Source organism: Pavona decussata, unplaced genomic scaffold (assembly GCF_977016875.1).
Source record: "Pavona decussata unplaced genomic scaffold, jaPavDecu1.1 SCAFFOLD_38, whole genome shotgun sequence".
Lineage (NCBI taxonomy): Eukaryota > Metazoa > Cnidaria > Anthozoa > Scleractinia > Agariciidae > Pavona > Pavona decussata.
Window position 1 is genome coordinate 1,764,303 of NW_028145460.1, and position 17,249 is coordinate 1,781,551.

A 17,249-nucleotide genomic window follows, 5' to 3' on the forward strand; every position below is an offset into this window, starting at 1 on the left:
AAGATTGGGAGGGACCCCAAGTAAATAGTAAATACCGCTAGTAAGTAAGCAAATAGGTTAAGTAAATAAGTAGATTATCAAGATTTGTCCCCCATATTTTCCATGCTATTTCTGAACCAGTCTTTAGCCGAATCCTTGAAACATGTACTGGATGTCTAGGAATGGGTTTTTCATTGCTATTTCTCTTTTAAGGACGGTGCTTACTAATACAGAAGTATTTTGGTGTGGTTTATTACTATGCAAGGAAAGCAGATCTCAGCAAGGGCTATTGAAATCCAAAAAGAAAATTGGGGGCAATCGCGCATTTTTTTTTAGAGATAATTAAGCAACAATTATTCTAAAAAACAGTAAAATACCAAGCAATGTATGGCGTTTTTTTTTTTTTCCAAATTTAAACTTTATTATCTCCCAAATTTTCTTTCTGGATACTAAGAGCACTTGCCAAGTTCTGCTTTCTCTGCATAGTTTTAAACCACGCAAAAATATCCCTGTATTAGTAGGCACCACCCATGGGAAACCTGAGTATCTCAGGATGCGCAGAATGTATGCACAGTAACAAAAGTAGGCACTGTCCTTAATGACAAACGTTTTGTAACTGCTTGTTGTAGAATTCGTCAAACACTTGTATGCCTTTTCACACTATTTTTCTTTCCTCTGGCAAATGTTGTATCTTAGCGAAACATTCCTCCTTTTTTTTTTGTAACCGTTGGACATTCTTTCATAATTTTCCTGTATGTATGTCCAACGGCCTTAATGCTATTTATTCTTGTTGCTTTTGGGGACATGTTTATACTTAAGCACCACATATCTTTTGTTTTGGCAGTCACAATTTTTCATTGATTTTATAATAGGTTATAAGTGTAAGTCAAGGAAGTAGTTTTTACACGAGTTAGTTTCTTGTATGATTCGCAATAATTTCAACTACTGTGTTTCATCCAGAATTCTAAACCTTCCATTTCGTTTACCATAGAAGTTCCAATGTTAATGGGGCTTGGCCTTGCCTTTATGCCGGCAACCCCTACTGAGTAATCTTTTTAATGCTCAAAAACATTTCACATGATTCACACGAATGTTCAGTGTAGTTTACATTTTATGATGGAATCACTTGTGAGTGACATCCTGATTTGTACTTTACACTCCAGTGGTGTGAAATGAAGGAGGTGCCATCTCTTTTACTGAGGAACTTCTTTATTTAGACATGACAACCCAAACCACTGCATTATTGCTTAGAAAAGTTAATCACCGTCAGTTAATTAACCATCGTCTCTTGAAAATGTGAGGTTCTGAGTTACAACCACTTTTTGGCGAAGTCATGAGACCAAAACAAACAAATCACATGTAGTTTTAGATTTGTGTCGAGAATATCCAGGTGTGCAACTTGAAATTCACTTCATCGCATGTATAAGTTATGTATTATAAATTCCCAATTTGTACATTTTGTTCAGAAAATTCTTCCCCACAACCTCATTTCTAGTTCTTTTTACTTGCATCATACAATGAAGAAAATTGGGTGCCTCACATTATTTCACTACCTAGGTAAAATTTTCTGGTCCTAACTTCAAGCCTATGGATGAAATCCTGAAGTATGAAAAACAGTTCAAATGACAGTTCTCCAGCTTTTATCTCCCCCACAGTATGTTGCTACTTTTCTCGGTACTTTTGCAAATAACGTTTGGCAATTTTGTTCAAGATGGTACTTTTTTGTAAGTTGTTTTGTAGTATTTTGTGCTTTTAGATCGGTGAAATGCAAAAGGTAAACATTTGAATTTCGAAATTCTCCACTTTGCATGCATAACAACTGTGAGTTCCCTAACCTCACTTCAGAGGGAAAAATCTCTAGACCTCAGATGAAAGGAGGCAGAGTTCCAATTTTTTCACGAAGTAGAGTCGGATGTAAGCCATTGCTGTTAACACAAAGAAAATAAATGCTATTAAAAAAATGAAGAAGAAATGTATTTATAAATATGTTTATGACAAGTAGAGAGATTTCAGGAAGTCAGTAGACCTTAAAGCCAATGATACACGGTTCAACATTTGTTGAGCAACAAATGTTGAACAGTGTATCATGTGATGTTGAACGTTGAAATATGCCGTTCAACATTTTGAAAGTTGTTGAACGAAAATAGAGCTTGGCTCCATTCCGTTCAACAAGTTGCCGCAACAAGTCAGCAAGTCAACAAGTCGCAACAATGTTCAACATTTGTTGATCAACCAAGGCTGAACGATGTTGAACCGTGTATCATTTGCTTAAAGGGGAAGTATCATGGGGTTTTTGATATCTTTTGTTAAAAATGATGAAATAAGATTTAGAATAGAGAGAGGAAAGAAATCAACTCAATTCTTGAAAGGATCAACTCGTGTTCTGTTCTTGCGCATTTTGAAAACAAAAATGCGAGAACTTGAAAAACATAGCCTAACATTTTTCCAAGTTCCAATCCACTCCGACCTACTCTGTCTCTGGCCAGAGGCACTAATCGACAGTTTTATTGCACTGGGGTGATAATTTATAACAAACTTGACAATTATTTCGTTGTTTCTGCTGACAAACAAACATTTATTGGGTTTTGAAATGACAGCAAATTTGCGTGACACTTCCCCTTTAATGTGTCATGTTTTGTTAGACTGCGAGCAGTCGTCCTTTTTTTCCTCAAATCACGCGCGAATGCGCGTGACAGAACTTAGGAGAGTAAAGAGACTGCTCGCAGTCTAGATTTCTTGTTTCCATTCTGATCTAATATTTTCAGCTCTAATTGACAGCCAGGGCCTGCTAACGCTACGTGCCTTCAACCCTCTAAGCAAACATAGGCATAATTGGATACAGAATAAAATTAGCCGAAAATTGTAGTTGTCATGGAGGTGATTACGTCAATACAGTCCTATGTCTCCAAGGTAACTATTCCTTATCAGAAAGCGGCAAATCAAAGGGGTTTGTTTTCTCATGTTCGTTGGCAAATTCTGTTTATTTAAGGTGGGATAGGCTTACTTTACCGATCATTATAGAGCCAAAGAGGACTTTCTTGCTATCTACAACATACTGTGATGAGAGTTTCGTTATACCGTGAACATTAGAAACCGCCTATACAAGACTTGGAGCGTCAATTGACAACTGCTTATCAAAACTAACCAATAAGCAACAGACAGAGATACACGCCCTTATTTATCAAATCATTTCCAATTCAAATCGTGGGGTAAGGAATATAATTTTCTAACCATCATTCTCCTCTTTCTTTTTGCTCTTGCTCCATTGCACTGTGATTTAAAACAGGCCAGATTATTTCTATCGTAAGCTATCATTTAAACATCGAAACTGCCATGGGAAGTGCCGCCAGTTGGGGAAGTCGTAAACAAACCTCTCCGGAGACTGCGGCAGAAACGTTGATTACACGCGAAGAGTGGGAACGGCAAGGCCGGGAAATGCTGTCAAGACTCCGCATCATTCCACCTGTACAGCGACGGAGGGCCGAGTCAGTTGGCTACCCCACACAGAATGGCATCTACTGGGTGTACTGGAGACCAAAGACCGAAGCGAGACAGCAGGTGGCAGGAGGAAAAACTGGCAATCAAGGAGTCATAAGTTTTGAGGAAAACAAGAAAACAGACTAGCTGATCGAGAAATTGCCTTCCGACATTCTCCATACATCGCTGCTTGCAAACGTTTTTGCTGTTTTTGTATTGACTCACACCTCTGGTGTTTTATAATCGTGTTATTTTTTATTAACGTTATGTAAGTGGCCCTTTTTACTATTGTTATATTTGTTTTCTACTGTATGAATTTGTATGAATTTTCAAATCATTGCACTCTGTGATTAGTATTTATTTTGTAAACGATGTTTTTTTTGCGATAGCAGGAGTCCTTCGATCAGTATTAAATGACTGAACTTGTCATCCTATTTTGACTGTCATAAAATTGGTTTGTTGTATATAGGGAAAAAAGCGGGCGGCACCCAACTGTTCATTTCTTTGGATATCTTTTCTGATGGTCTTACGGCCTTAATCGCCCCAGAAATTCGGATTCAATCGTAAAGAAAATCTGCAGTTTTGTTAGGCAAAATGTTAGCTCAAATTTTCGTAACATACACACTGGAAAACTAATTCCTTGCACAATTATCAATATAAAATTTCAATTGCGCATTACAATATGATCATAAAACTGTTGTTTTTAAAATGTTGTCTCCTGTGTTCCCAGATCGTTTTCTGTCCTTTAAAGACATTTTTACGTGCGCTGTTTGCATGCTTTAGCTGGAAATTTAAGTTACAGAAAGTTTTATTAGGCAACGAAATTTTATTCTCCGCCGGAATTTCCTACATGTTGTTGGTTTTATGAAAATGCGAGCCGACCTTTTCTCGTACTTTTAACGATATATTTGCCACTTCGAAAACAGAACGAATTACTTTTCCAGCGTTACAAAATTTTTAGCGGACATTTCCCGAAGAAATCTTTAGATTGTCGTTACAACTAAATCGAATGGCGGTCAAGACGCACAACGGAAGATAGAACAACAAATGTTTGCCCAACTTCGTCTAGACCGATAATGCGTCCTCTAGTACAAACGCGGCCATGAACTTCTGAGGCGATTAAGGACACGGACGTTGCCGATGCCGTTGTTTTTGAGCGATGCTCTCTGGCAATCACATCGTCTCAAAATTATGGTCTTACTTGACTGGTCTTGACTGTTGCTGGCCAGACGTTTTTCTTTCTTTTAATTTTTTAGTTATGCTATATCGTTTTTAGATAAATTAACCCATTGCTGCTAGGTATCAAACCAGGAATTTCTTCAGTGAAATAGGACAAATCAACGCATTCGTTTACACAGGGATAAAAATGTTGTAGTGGGATTGAAATGACAGCTTGGAAACTCAAGAGACAGTATTCCGTTTTTTAAGAATATCTGTCGTTTAAATATTCAGTTAAAAAATCCAAACAGAGGAAATTGTGTTGGCATTCACTGCAGACATCCTCGTATTCATTTTGCTTCAAAGGAAGTAGGATCGATCTAGTCGTCTGCACGCAGGTTGGGAATACAAAGAAATAAACGTTCCAAACTTTCCAAGAAGTTTACTTCAATTTTCTCGTTCGGGGCCGGGTCGCCGGTCATTTCGTCTTAATAACAAATGGATAAGGGGCAAGTTTCTAAAGAAACTGTGGTGCTGCGTCAGTGGGGAGTAGAAACGAAAGGTAAATTGGCCACCACAAACAGAGATCGATTCGAGTGCTGACGTCTTGAGCGTTAGTCCTTCTTCAGATTGATTTCGTCTTAATAGTATTAGTTCTTCACTTGATGTACTGACCTTAACATCTTTTTTTGGTTGAAAACTTAAGTTATTTTTTATTGTCGACAGCCATTCTAAAACAGAACTGAAATGCGCTGGACTCCTTTTATTACAGAGGATGTCAATAATTCTTTTCGTCTGTCATGAAAAATAACACAACAACAACAAAACGCAAAACAAAACAATTAAATCTGATTGGACAATAAAATACTATAGCTTCCCTTCCTTCAACCATTCCTTCCTTCAACCATTCCTTCCTTGTTTGTCGCTCGTAGGATATTTTATGCGGAGGGTGAATATCGTCTAATCATTTCAATGTCCTCAGTGATCTTTTATCCCAGCCTTGAAATAATTTTTTACTTGAATTCTTATGCAATCAGTGCCTTTTGTATTGTTTCGAGTTTCGGAGGCATCGTAAGTGCTCATGGTCTCCAACTATACAGTGCCGCTTTGTTTGACATGCCCCGTCTCGCGGCGATTTACGTTTTACAACTTCTTTGAACATTTTTTAAGTATTTACTCCCCAATTTCGATTTGATCTCTGTGATGTGTTATGTTTGTTGCACTGATAGAAATCTTTTGTTACAGTGACATGCTGTAACCCTCTGCTGTTGATATTGAATTCATGTTGAATTAACTCTTGGATGTCAACGGAGATTCCAGCAGTGTGTCTTGGAGGACTGAAGTAAAGAAAGAATCTGGTAGCTCGGATGACACATCCGAGGAAGAGCTCTTACTCTTGGAAAACAGCCGGTTTACTTAGAATAAAACAGTGTTCAAAATCCCACTCGGCCCATACAGGCAGCCCACACAACAGAACCGGTTTTGTAGCATGTAGCAACTCAGTGAGTGTAGTCCTGGATAGGATGCTAGCCCATCGTTAGTTTAAAGAGTTTACCTCCAGCATTTTGTCGCCAATAATCTGAATTTATACCCTTGGATGGAAAGCAACGCTTCTTGCCTAAGGAAGTAATACCATGGCAGGGCCAGACCCTCAAGCCACCAATCTTCAGATTTGGAGTCCAAAGCGCCGGCCACTACGTTCTGAAAAGCGGTGTGCATCTGTACTATAATCTTACACAAGAGTGGATGAATATTATAGCGTTTGGGGAGGGGTGGGGGGCATTGAAATATTCCTCTATTAAAAAAAAAGGGAGGGGGGGGGGGGGGTCCTAAAAATGTATTCATCAGAGGTGGGGGGGGGGAGGGGGTCTTTAAAAAAAAAATAAGAAGAATGTTTTCTAATTCTCACCCATCCCCCTTAATCCATATTCGCTCTTTCCAGAAGCCTGCAGAAGAGGATCCAGAGTTGTTGTTGTTGTTGTTGTTTTTCTGCTCGTGAAGGTAAAAAACACCTCTTCTGCAGGCTATTTTTCCAGTTGCTTATCTAAAGCATGTATACGAACTGTGTATTCAGTCTCCAGGAGTACCCAAGTTCAGGCCTCAGGCTGAAATTCTCCTAACTGGGAACTAAAATTTCTGAATTTCGTCACGCAAACGGCTTTCGTGACGCTCATATTGCGTGACAGTTGTGTCCTGTGGTTCATCTGTGGCTGATGGCGCGAAAACCGCTGTTCCATGCAGAATTAGAAATGATCATCCAAGCTAAGATGGAAAGATACGGTATATTCAATCAGTGATAATGAGCCGTAAAAGGCGTCATTCAGATTATTCTAGCAGCGACGAGGAAGAAAACGATGAATCTTCCAGCGATCCAAACACCAAGAACGCCTCGAGTTCGAAGCATGAAGAGGATCCTGAGGTTAGTATTGTTTTTCGCTGATGATAGAAGCAGACAAGCAAAACACGCCACACCCGGGACGCCACGATCCCACGATCCCCCATTTTTCACAGTACTGAAAGCCCGTGATGTCTCAAAAATGTTGTTTACCAGTTCTATAATGCAATACAATTTGCATTATCGAATTAAGTAAATAACAGAAACATAAGTTTTCAGAATTTTTGTGGCTAGCTGTCAACGTTCATGAACGTTTTAGTTCGGCCATATTGATTGTGCGCAATCATGCAGTCTTCATGTAGCTGGGGTTGATCTTGTTAAATGAAGACTTACACATTAACCCGTTTCTCACAATTAGATTTCACTTTGAGCTTCTTTAAACCCTGACATTACCCCAAGACATCAATCAGTGTAGCTGAACTAATACTCCATTCTCCGGCATGCACGTTGTTGATCATGCGATCGATTTGCGCTTCCGGTATATCTGTTACCATCCCCGACAAATAGCGGCGATTAAATCGTCTTGTTGTCTATCTTGAAACATGAAATCAGCAAGATCTTACTGATCTTGTTTGTTTTTAATAAAACAATAATTATTTCACTCGTGCTTATTGAATATGAGATCACTGAAGCGGCGGAGTATCTATCATCTCGTATACAATGTGCGCTTGCGGAATATTGTTTAATAAAAATAAATAAATAAATAATTGGAACTAGGCTGGCATACAGACTGGTTCTTGTGTCAGAATTGTAGTTTCGTATTAATTTTTATTAGGGTTTGGATTTTGCTCAACAAGCTTCAGCTTGTTGAAAAGTGATGCTTGAGATGATTTCCTTTCTTCTCTTTTTGAAGCTAAACGAAAGTTCCAACATGATAAAAATTACCAGGGCCCGGTTGTTTGAAAGCCGATTAACGCTAATCAACGATTAAAACTTAATCGAGGCTTTCACCGCGCTCGTTTAAAATGGTTTAAAAGGCTAATTTCAAGCTAAAGGTTAAGGAAAGTTTAAGGCAAAACTGACGTACAAAAATCTTTTGGGAGAATTATTATTATTATTATTATTATTATTATTATTATTATTATTATTATTATTATTATTAATTAAACTTGCATCAAAGTTCACCTTAATCCGGGATTAGCTTAATTGGGCTTTGAACAACTGGCCCCAGGTCTCTAGGCCAAATTAAATTCCATGCCTTCCACAGTACCATTCACACTAGCTGATTTTTTCTGATCATCTGCAATAGACCCTTCTCCAAAATGGCAGCAACAGATTTGAATGAGTTAAAATTGAACTGAATGAAAAACTGATACCAGCACTGGAAAGAGCACCTTTACATTAGTAACCTTGCAAAGTTTCAGTATATTAGGTGTCATATCAGCTTAGGAAATGTAAGATGAAATTTGACCATTTACAGATGTTTGTATGACTGGGGGTATACGTCATACCCCCAGTCATACAAACGTCTGTAAATTTTTCATTTTTCAACTTACATTTTCTCAGCTGATATTACACCTGATATGCTGAAACTTTGCAGGGTTACTAAAGTAAAAGTGCCCTTTCTAGTGCTGGTATACCTTTTTAACTCGTGAATGCGCGCATGCGCAATGAACGAGTTATAGCGATAGCTGACTCTCGACTTGGTCGATCAGTCGATCAGTCGATCAGTCGATCAGTCGGTTTTGTCGTTAACTTTCGGGCGTGCGCAGTGAATGAGTTTTAAATTCAATTAGTGGAAAAAAACACGCGAACATTTGTTGTTCATGGCGCATCAGGAAATTCTTATTCAATATGTAGAGAATAATTTGACGATCATTTAGTGCAAGAATGGCGATTTTTCGTTCAATCTGAGCAAAGTTTCAAGTTTTTTCAGTTTTTCAGAAAGTCCGGGGTCGTAAACTCAATTAGTGAAAAAAAAAAAACGTGAAAATTTGTTTCACGACGCGTCAGAATTCTCTCATTCATTCTGTAGAGAATAATTTGACAATCATTTTAGTGTAAGAATGGGGATTTTTCGTTGAATCTGAGCAAAGTTATAGGATTTTTTCGTTTTTTTCTACGAAGTGCGGTTTCTTTCAAGAATTAAAAATAATTTAATTAAAAAATAATTTAATTTGTCAGTTTTCACGCGAAAGCGGAACGTGCCATGTCACGCATCATTGACGTCGTAAACAAAATTATGCAAATTTCTGGTGAAATGAACACTTTTAAGATCTTGTCAGCTTGCATAGAGGTTTCAAAGGGAAAAAATGTTTCATTTTCGAAATTTACAACTGGTAATTTATGGGAAAGCAAAAGGACGCGGTCGATAAATAATTCTTATTTAGCAAGAGCTTGTCATAGTTCATTATTTTTACTTGAGGATTGCGTGGACTGAACTCCAAAGGAAAAATTTCACGCATTTATGTCGGGCATGAATCGTAATGCGATACTTTGTTGAACATATTTCCCTTTGTGAGATCGGCTTGCCCTACAGTAATTTTGTAATTTTAATTCCCAAAAAAACTTCACTTGCCCATCGGGCAAGTGATGGTTAGAATCCACTAGCCCGATCGCGAAATCCAGTAGCCGCGGACTATCACACGAATTTGCATGACGTAGCTGCACATGGCGTGCTCCTATAAACTTTGAATAAAAAAAACACGTGATATTTTTTAATCGGCGCATCAGAATAATCGGCTTATTCAATCTGTACAGAATAATTTGACAATCATTTTAATAGTACAAGAATGGTCATTTTTCGTTACATAATCGGGCAAAGATATAATTTCTTTTAGCTTTTGAGGAAGTTTCCGTAGCCGTCTAAATTGCAATTACTATGTGTCATCTGCATTCACGAGTTGGCTCACAGGAGCCTTTGATTTAATTTTAATTTATTTGAATTTTTGGCGACCATTTTTGAGAAGGGTCTATTGGCATATAAAATGGCCTATTGTATCAGGCTTAAAGGCCTGGCTAAACTAGGAAACATTGTTGCGGAAACATTGTTTCTTGTTATGTTTCTGGGGTGGCTAAATTAGCGGGAAGCAAACAAAATGTTTTGCTGCCCCGGTGGCTAAACAAGGAAACATAAATTTGTTTCGGAAAACAAAGGGTGCATGCATGCGCATAATAGTAAACTGACTTTTTGCTGGGAAACATTTTTAATGAGCAGCACTGGAAACTACTCAACATTGCTTTCATGGTGGCTAAACTGGGAAACATGTTTTGGAAGCATTGTGGTTGAACTGGGAAATATTTGCCTTTAGTCAGGCCTTAAGGTGTCTCCCTAGGGATACGGTGTATCTTAAGTTGGTGTGATTTACGTGTCAAAATGCCCAAAAAGACTGCTGGTAGTGACAGGGCCAGGAAAATTTTATTTTCTCAAAAGCTTTAAGAAAAACCTTGGTTAGCTTTTAATCTGGCCCCAGTTGTTCAAAGAGCGGATAACTTTATACAGTGGATAAGTTGCTATCCAGCGGATAAAATGTACTCCAGCCAGAGCTTTTGGCAAGTTTTTCACACAATCCCATATAGATTAGACAGACGCTTCTACTTTATACACAATTTATAGGGCTATGGGGAAATTCTTGTACAAATTTTATCTGCTGCATAGCGGCCTATCCAGTGGATAAAGTTATCCACACTTTGAACAACTGGGGCCTGGATTAAAGTGTTAATCGGCTTTTGAACAACTGGGCTAGGTCATTTGGGGAGGGGGTACTCAGATTTTACTAAATATATACTTACCCATTGACCAATCAAGGGACCTAATAGCCTTCTATGCAGATGCATGCTCTTCGGACTCATCCTCATGGGGGAGGAATGCATGACGAGCCCAAAGAGTGTCTGAGTAGGAGGCTAGGGACCTAACATCTAATATTATTAAGAAGTCAATGAAAGGTTCTGACATATTAATCATTCAACTGGAATTTGTTGCTTTCTTTCATCAGGAAGTCTCAGTATCAGGAAAAATCGAGCTTATTACACTGGTGAATTTCTTGTGCCACAGTCACCTTCAAGTTCCTTTAGGACCAAATGTGAATTTTATTATTGGGAGAAATGGAAGTAAGTTGTGAAAAAAAAATCCAATAAATTAACATGTATGTAAAATAAATGCTTTTTTATGTTTTTTGTCTTCTTTCACTTGAATTAATTATTAATTAGTTAATTAATTAATTAATTAATTAATTAATTAATTATAATAATCAATTAATAAATTAATACACTGACCTGCTGGTTGCTCTATCTCTTATGGTGGTGTTCTCTCACACACGCCCTGTGATCAGCATCATTTTTCTCTTTGTGTGGCGATTTTGTTATAATTTTTCTTTTAGTCGTACAGTTGACCATAAAAATAAGCGAAAAAATGGAACAACGTTTCAGTGTCATCTTGGCACCATTAGTAAGCTTACGTAACAGGATGGCTGAGGGAAGGGAATGGTGAAATATCATTATGTGACCAACATCATATCTTAGTACCTTCACATTTTTAGGCGGTTTTTGACTAAAACGGGTGTTCTCTCATCTGTGACAACCTGAAAACCACAAGCGGTAGGAATGTTACAATCTAGAGTCATGAATACTTGGCCGTCAGGTTGGTCACACAAGGACAATTTGCCGTCCCACCACATCAGCCGTCCTGTTGCTTAAACTCTCTATTGTAACAGAAAAGATAATTAGTCGCTAGTCATTTTTAAAATATTATGTAAGATTACAGCTTTGTACATAGATCAAGGTATAAGTAAATAAATAATTGGACTAAATTCCATAGGGGAAAGGATGTTTGATTTCACATGTTATCATTAATAATTATCAGGAAGTTTAAAGGAGATGGGAAAAGAAGGAGATTGAGAGGGGTTGCAAAGGTGATAATAAGTGGGAGAAATGGCAAAAAATTCAGTAATTTGTCTGATATGTTGCCAGCTTTATAAAGAGGCAGAAGGGGGTTTGGAACCAGTCCCATGGAGGGGTATGCATTGCAGGAAGTCTGCACCTTCTGTCTCTTTACAATCATGTTGATTCAATGGAGTCGTTTGTGCTGATGTTGCAGGTGGCAAGAGTGCAATTATGACAGGCGTTGTGGTGGCCCTGGGAGGAAGAGCTGCTCAAACCAGCCGCGGTTTGACCCTAAAAAACTTTGTTAAGAAAGGATGTAGGTATGTATCAATAAGTGTCATATTATGGCAAAGCCTTGCATCAGGGTGGAGATATAGAGTAGAATTTTTCCTGCTTCAGTATACGATTAGTTTCCCCTTGACCTTCTTCTTCACAGTACTAAATTGTGCCTCAGTAGTTTGCCTTCACATCATCGCCAAACACATGAACAGTACTGTTTTAGCCTATATCCACTCTCATTGTTTGAATGACTGCTTGCCCTTCTCCTTCCTCCTTTACTTCCTCTTTACTCTACCCCATAAAGTGCCTAGCATAACCCTCTCATCCCATCACCCTCTGTGTGTGTAGGCGTCCTTACCCTTCCCCACCTCCATGGTACTAATAGACTGCTCCTTTAACTCTGTCCTCCCAAAGTGCACGTAGTTACCCTTTTACCCTAACTGCATTCAGTACATGGATAGCCTGCTGTCCTCTATGCTACACTTTACATGGATTTAATCTGTATACCCCATACCTCCACCCCACATGGTATGTAAAGATTTCCCCCACCCAGCACAATGTCACTTCTACTTTGGAATGTATTGGATAACTATTTCTGTTTTAAAAACACTGTGTTCTTGACTGGTTGCCAACATGCATTCACTATGTTGGTTTTACTCTGTTGTATGTTTACAGTTCTGCCCAAGTTTCAGTACAGTTACGTAATGTAGGAACTGACGCATTTAGACCTAGTGACTATGGAGAGTCTATAACTATCGAAAGAAGGATCGCTGTTGATGGTGGCTCTTCTTACAGAGTTAAGTCTAGTAAAGGTGAGTGTCCAGGATATAGCCAGAACATGGAGCTTCATGTAATGTTAATGTCTTGCTCAGACTGGACAGCTGGGGCATTACAAGCTGATGGGTCATTACTAACAACATTTTCAGATATCAAAAGGGATTCACATTAATTTTGAGGAGTTTCGTTTTTTCACCATTTGATAAGTATATGCTGTTGTACTGAAATTTTGCCCATAACAATTTTTCTGGGTGATGGAGGGGGGCGGGGGGGTGGATGTAGAGGCTACATGTACATGTACTCCTTGGAATTTTTGGTGGGGGCATGCAACTTGGTTCGACAAACCTTGACGCTGTTTCTGTCAAAAATATACAATTTCCTGCTACCTTTTTCCTGGCTTGTATAATGTTCATACCCATCTTCAGACACAATGGTTAAAATCTATACCCTATTTCAGACCAAAACAGCTCAAAAACCACAATAATATTATCTTTTCCTATCAGAGGGTATTTAATAGCAGTGATAGCACGCATTCTATGATCTGCTTTAGGGAAAGTTATTTCAAATTCCAGAATGGAAGTTGATCATATTGTGGATCACTTTAACATTCAGGTGGGTGCATTTTTGATATAAGTGTTTTTGTTTCATAGCTACATCTAGTTATATGGTAAATTAAATTTTACGACTTCACAAATTGGTCCCAAAGCTCCTATGAGAAAAGGAGCACCTGCATCCATGGAGTATAATGTGCAGTTCCAGAAAACAACCAAACTCCCCCATGGAAGGTTTTTTGTTTTGCACCCCCCCACCTCCCCTCAGGAGATTCCAGTTAAGCTTCATACTTTGCTTCTACAATTTTGGCTTTTAAGACCCCCTCCCCCTAGGAATTTCCAATGACCTTCCTTGGGGTGGGTATGGATTTTTTTCTGGAACTGCACAATTGGCTGTGAGCAGCATGTAGTGAGGTTTTCCTGCTGGTTGCTCAGTGTTCATTTGTAGTAAAACCTTGGTGGAAATGGATGCAAGTGGAAAGAAAGTTTATGGCATGCATGACAGTAATATCGTTTTATAAACGTGTTTCAAGTAGTTTTTTTTCTTCACATGCCTTAATGGGAGACCATTTGTTTTTAATGATATGACATCATGTTTAAATAAAGAATATGATGATGATGATGATGATAGTGATGATGATAAAGGCACAAACTACTGACCTTCGGACTGAAATACCAGTCAGTCAGCCAGTAAGATGGTCAGCCAAACAGCCATCCCGCCCTGGAACCAGACCGTCAGTTAGTCGTTTAGTCAGTCAGCTATAACTCTAACACTAACTCTAAGTCAGTTAAGCCAGCCTCTCAGTCAGTCAGTCAGTCAGTCAGTCAGTCAGTCAGTCAGTCAGTCAGTCAGTCGGTCAGTCAGTCAGTCATTCAGTCAGTCACTTCATTAGTCAGTCAGCCAGTAAGGCAGTCCATCAATCCATAGTCAGGCAACCCACCCAGCTAGCCAGTCAGTCAGTGTCAGCCAATCGATCAGTCAGTCAGCCAGGCATTCATTGTCAGCCAGTTAGCCAGCAAACCAGACAATCAGTCAGTACATCAGCCAAGCAGCCCAAGAGTCAGTCAGTCAGTTGCCAGTCCATTAGCCAGTCAATCAGTTATTCAATCTGTAAGTCAGGCAGGCCGTCAGCCAGTCTTTGAGCCAGTCAATCAACCAGACAGTCAGTCAGTCAGTCAGTCATCTAGCCAGCCTGTCAGACCAATAGTCGGTTAGTCAGTGATTCAGTCAGTTGTTCACACAATAAGGCCTGCAAGCCTTTCAGCTAATCAGCCAGTTGACCAGCCAGCCAGCCAGTCAGTCAGTGCTGGTAATTGAGACAGCCAGTCATCCGGTAGGAGCCATATGGTCCATGGCTGCCAAAATGGACAATTTGGCTGTTATCTTCAGCATATCAGATTAAGGATTCTTAGAATTTTTCTTTGGCAACAAACATCTAGTTTTGTAAAAGCTAAAGCGTTACTAAAATTTTTTTCTTCAGGTGGATAACCCAGTTTCCCTGTTGAACCAAGACACAAGCAGGCATTTGTTAAACAGCAATGATGGACGTGATCTGTATAAGGTACAATGAATGAAATAGTCCTTTTACAGGGAAATAGGTGTTAATTTAACCTTCAACCTTCTGACCGACCTATTACAGCTGTAGTTAATAAAATATCAGTAAGTAATTCAGTGTGTCATCGATCCAGCCGTCCGTCCATCCATCCATCCATCCCTCCATCCAGTCTGTCAGTTGTAGTGGTTAAGCTTATGTTTCTAGCCGTTTAGTGCTCCAATAAAATGATGATATTTTGTTATTTTTTTATTCAGTTTTTCATGAGGGCAACCAGCCTTGAACAAATAACAAGCGATTACTACTTTGTCATGGAACAGAAGGACATAGCTTTAGCAATTCTGGAAAAGAAAGAACAGGTACAATCAATGTCAGGTAAAATTAACAAACAAACAATAAACAGCTGGAATCGAAACGATGGTAATGGTCCAGTTGTGTTAACAATAAGAATTTTTCTAAGGTGTACACAAACTAATAAATAAATGTTATTATTGCTCTCTCGTGTGCTCAGACTGCCCTTCAGTATGCCCCAAAAAGGAAATGGATGCAACTTTAAAAAAATGGCCAATTTTGCAAGCTCTTCCCATTATTTTGTATCTTTAAAAATCTGAGTATGGTTTGCTGTACTCTAAGGAACCAATTTGAACTACAGTTTATGTGACTATTTAAGAAATGCTTGAAAACGACCCACCCTACGCTCAGGATGTGTCATTTTGAGGAATTCGAAGAATCAGTCCTTCAAATTGTTACACTCCATTTATGGACCGACCAGTCTGACAAGCCAGTTCTGACAAATGGAAAGCGCCCAAAGTAAACATGCTCTGTTTTTTGAAAGGATATTCCTGAAGTAAGAGAAGAAGCTCGCAGGCGTGAAGCACGGTTCATTGCTGTAAAGCAGATCAAAGATGTCAAAGAACAGATTGAGGAACTGAAAAAAGAGCGTGTTTGGGCGGAAGTTATCGAAAATGAAAAGGTATTTAGAGAACAAACAAGCAAATGGCATAAAATTTTCGATCACCCCCATTTTAAAATGTAAGTTGTGTTTGCACTAAGAGCTTATCGCGGGAACCCGACAAATATTTTTTCCTTTTATACAGTAATGCATGGGGACGTTTTGAAAGGGTATTTGTGACACTAATGAAGTTTGAGTTGTTTACATTCTTAAGCTGAATATACAATGAAGAGAAAGATTTATTGGATGCAATCTCAATGCCTGAATTTACTTAGCTGCTATTAGTACCTTTTGAAATATCCTCTCGTCCAAAATTTCTTCATCCCTAACAGCATATTCATCTTCCCCAAACTTAAAGGTTTAATTTTCTCATTTTATGACAGTTTTTATTGAGCGTGTCACTGAATACTGAGCTACAGGTTTTTGACGTTGTTAAAGGGGAAATATCACGGGAATTTGATGTCATTTCAAAACCCAAAGATGTTTGTCTGTCAGCAGAAACAAAAAAATAACAATTGTCTAGTTTTGTTATAAATTATCACCCCAGTGTCGATTAGTGCCTCTGGCCAGAGACAGAGTAGGTCGGTATGGATTGAAACTTGAAAAATGTTAGGCTAACGTTTTTCAAGTTCTTGCATTTTTGTTTCCAGATACGCTGGAACAGATCACGGGTTGTTCCTTGCAAGAATTGAGTTGATTTCTTTTCCAGCTATGTGAAGGTCTTATTTCACCATTGTTTATAAAAGTGGTCAAAAACCCCATGACAATTCCCCTTTAAATTTGCTTATCAGAGGTGACTTAAAGGTCTTCTGAGCAGTTGATCCTTTGGTTTAGTTGTTCTTGGCTGATGTATCCAAGTCTTGCTTGTACAGGATTCAACTGAATTTTCCCAGTTGTAACGACGATTAATATGTCTTGTTTCAGGAGGCATCTAAACTGGCAGCTTCTTTAGGGAAGCTTAAGTCTGGCCTCCCAAAGTATGACGAGAAGATCCAGGAAAGTGAGGTAGCTTTTTGGTTCACTTGACACTCACTGTTTTGCTTTATACGAGGCTACTCTTGGACATTGACTGTGATGTTAGTTATATGTTCATGTGAAAATTTTCACATATTTGCAATTTAATTTTGCTAAGTTTAATAATTTCTAGTTGTGTCGTGTTATCCTTTGATGATTAGATGTGCAACATAACCATTTAACTAAACAAACTGTCTCAGCGCGTTCACCGAAGAGAAATTGAGCAAACAAGTGTAGCACAAAATCTACTGCTCGGAGTCTCTCATTTGTCCGGAGGAGAGGGGGGCTACTCC

The 17,249-nt window shown here is 38.7% G+C and overlaps 1 pseudogene across 1 annotated transcript in view; it reads left to right on the plus strand.

Annotated features, from left to right (window-relative positions):
* Nucleotides 1-6,875: 6,875 nt before the first annotated feature.
* LOC146483541 (structural maintenance of chromosomes protein 6-like) overlaps nucleotides 6,876-17,249 on the plus strand; it is a 38,492-nt pseudogene continuing 28,118 nt past the window's right edge. The window contains exons 1-9 of the transcript XR_014863795.1: nucleotides 6,876-7,033; nucleotides 10,945-11,059; nucleotides 12,045-12,150; nucleotides 12,785-12,921; nucleotides 13,437-13,498; nucleotides 14,919-14,999; nucleotides 15,248-15,349; nucleotides 15,826-15,963; nucleotides 16,867-16,947. The product of XR_014863795.1 is annotated as a structural maintenance of chromosomes protein 6-like (transcript). The remainder of the gene's footprint in view (nucleotides 7,034-10,944; nucleotides 11,060-12,044; nucleotides 12,151-12,784; nucleotides 12,922-13,436; nucleotides 13,499-14,918; nucleotides 15,000-15,247; nucleotides 15,350-15,825; nucleotides 15,964-16,866; nucleotides 16,948-17,249) is intronic.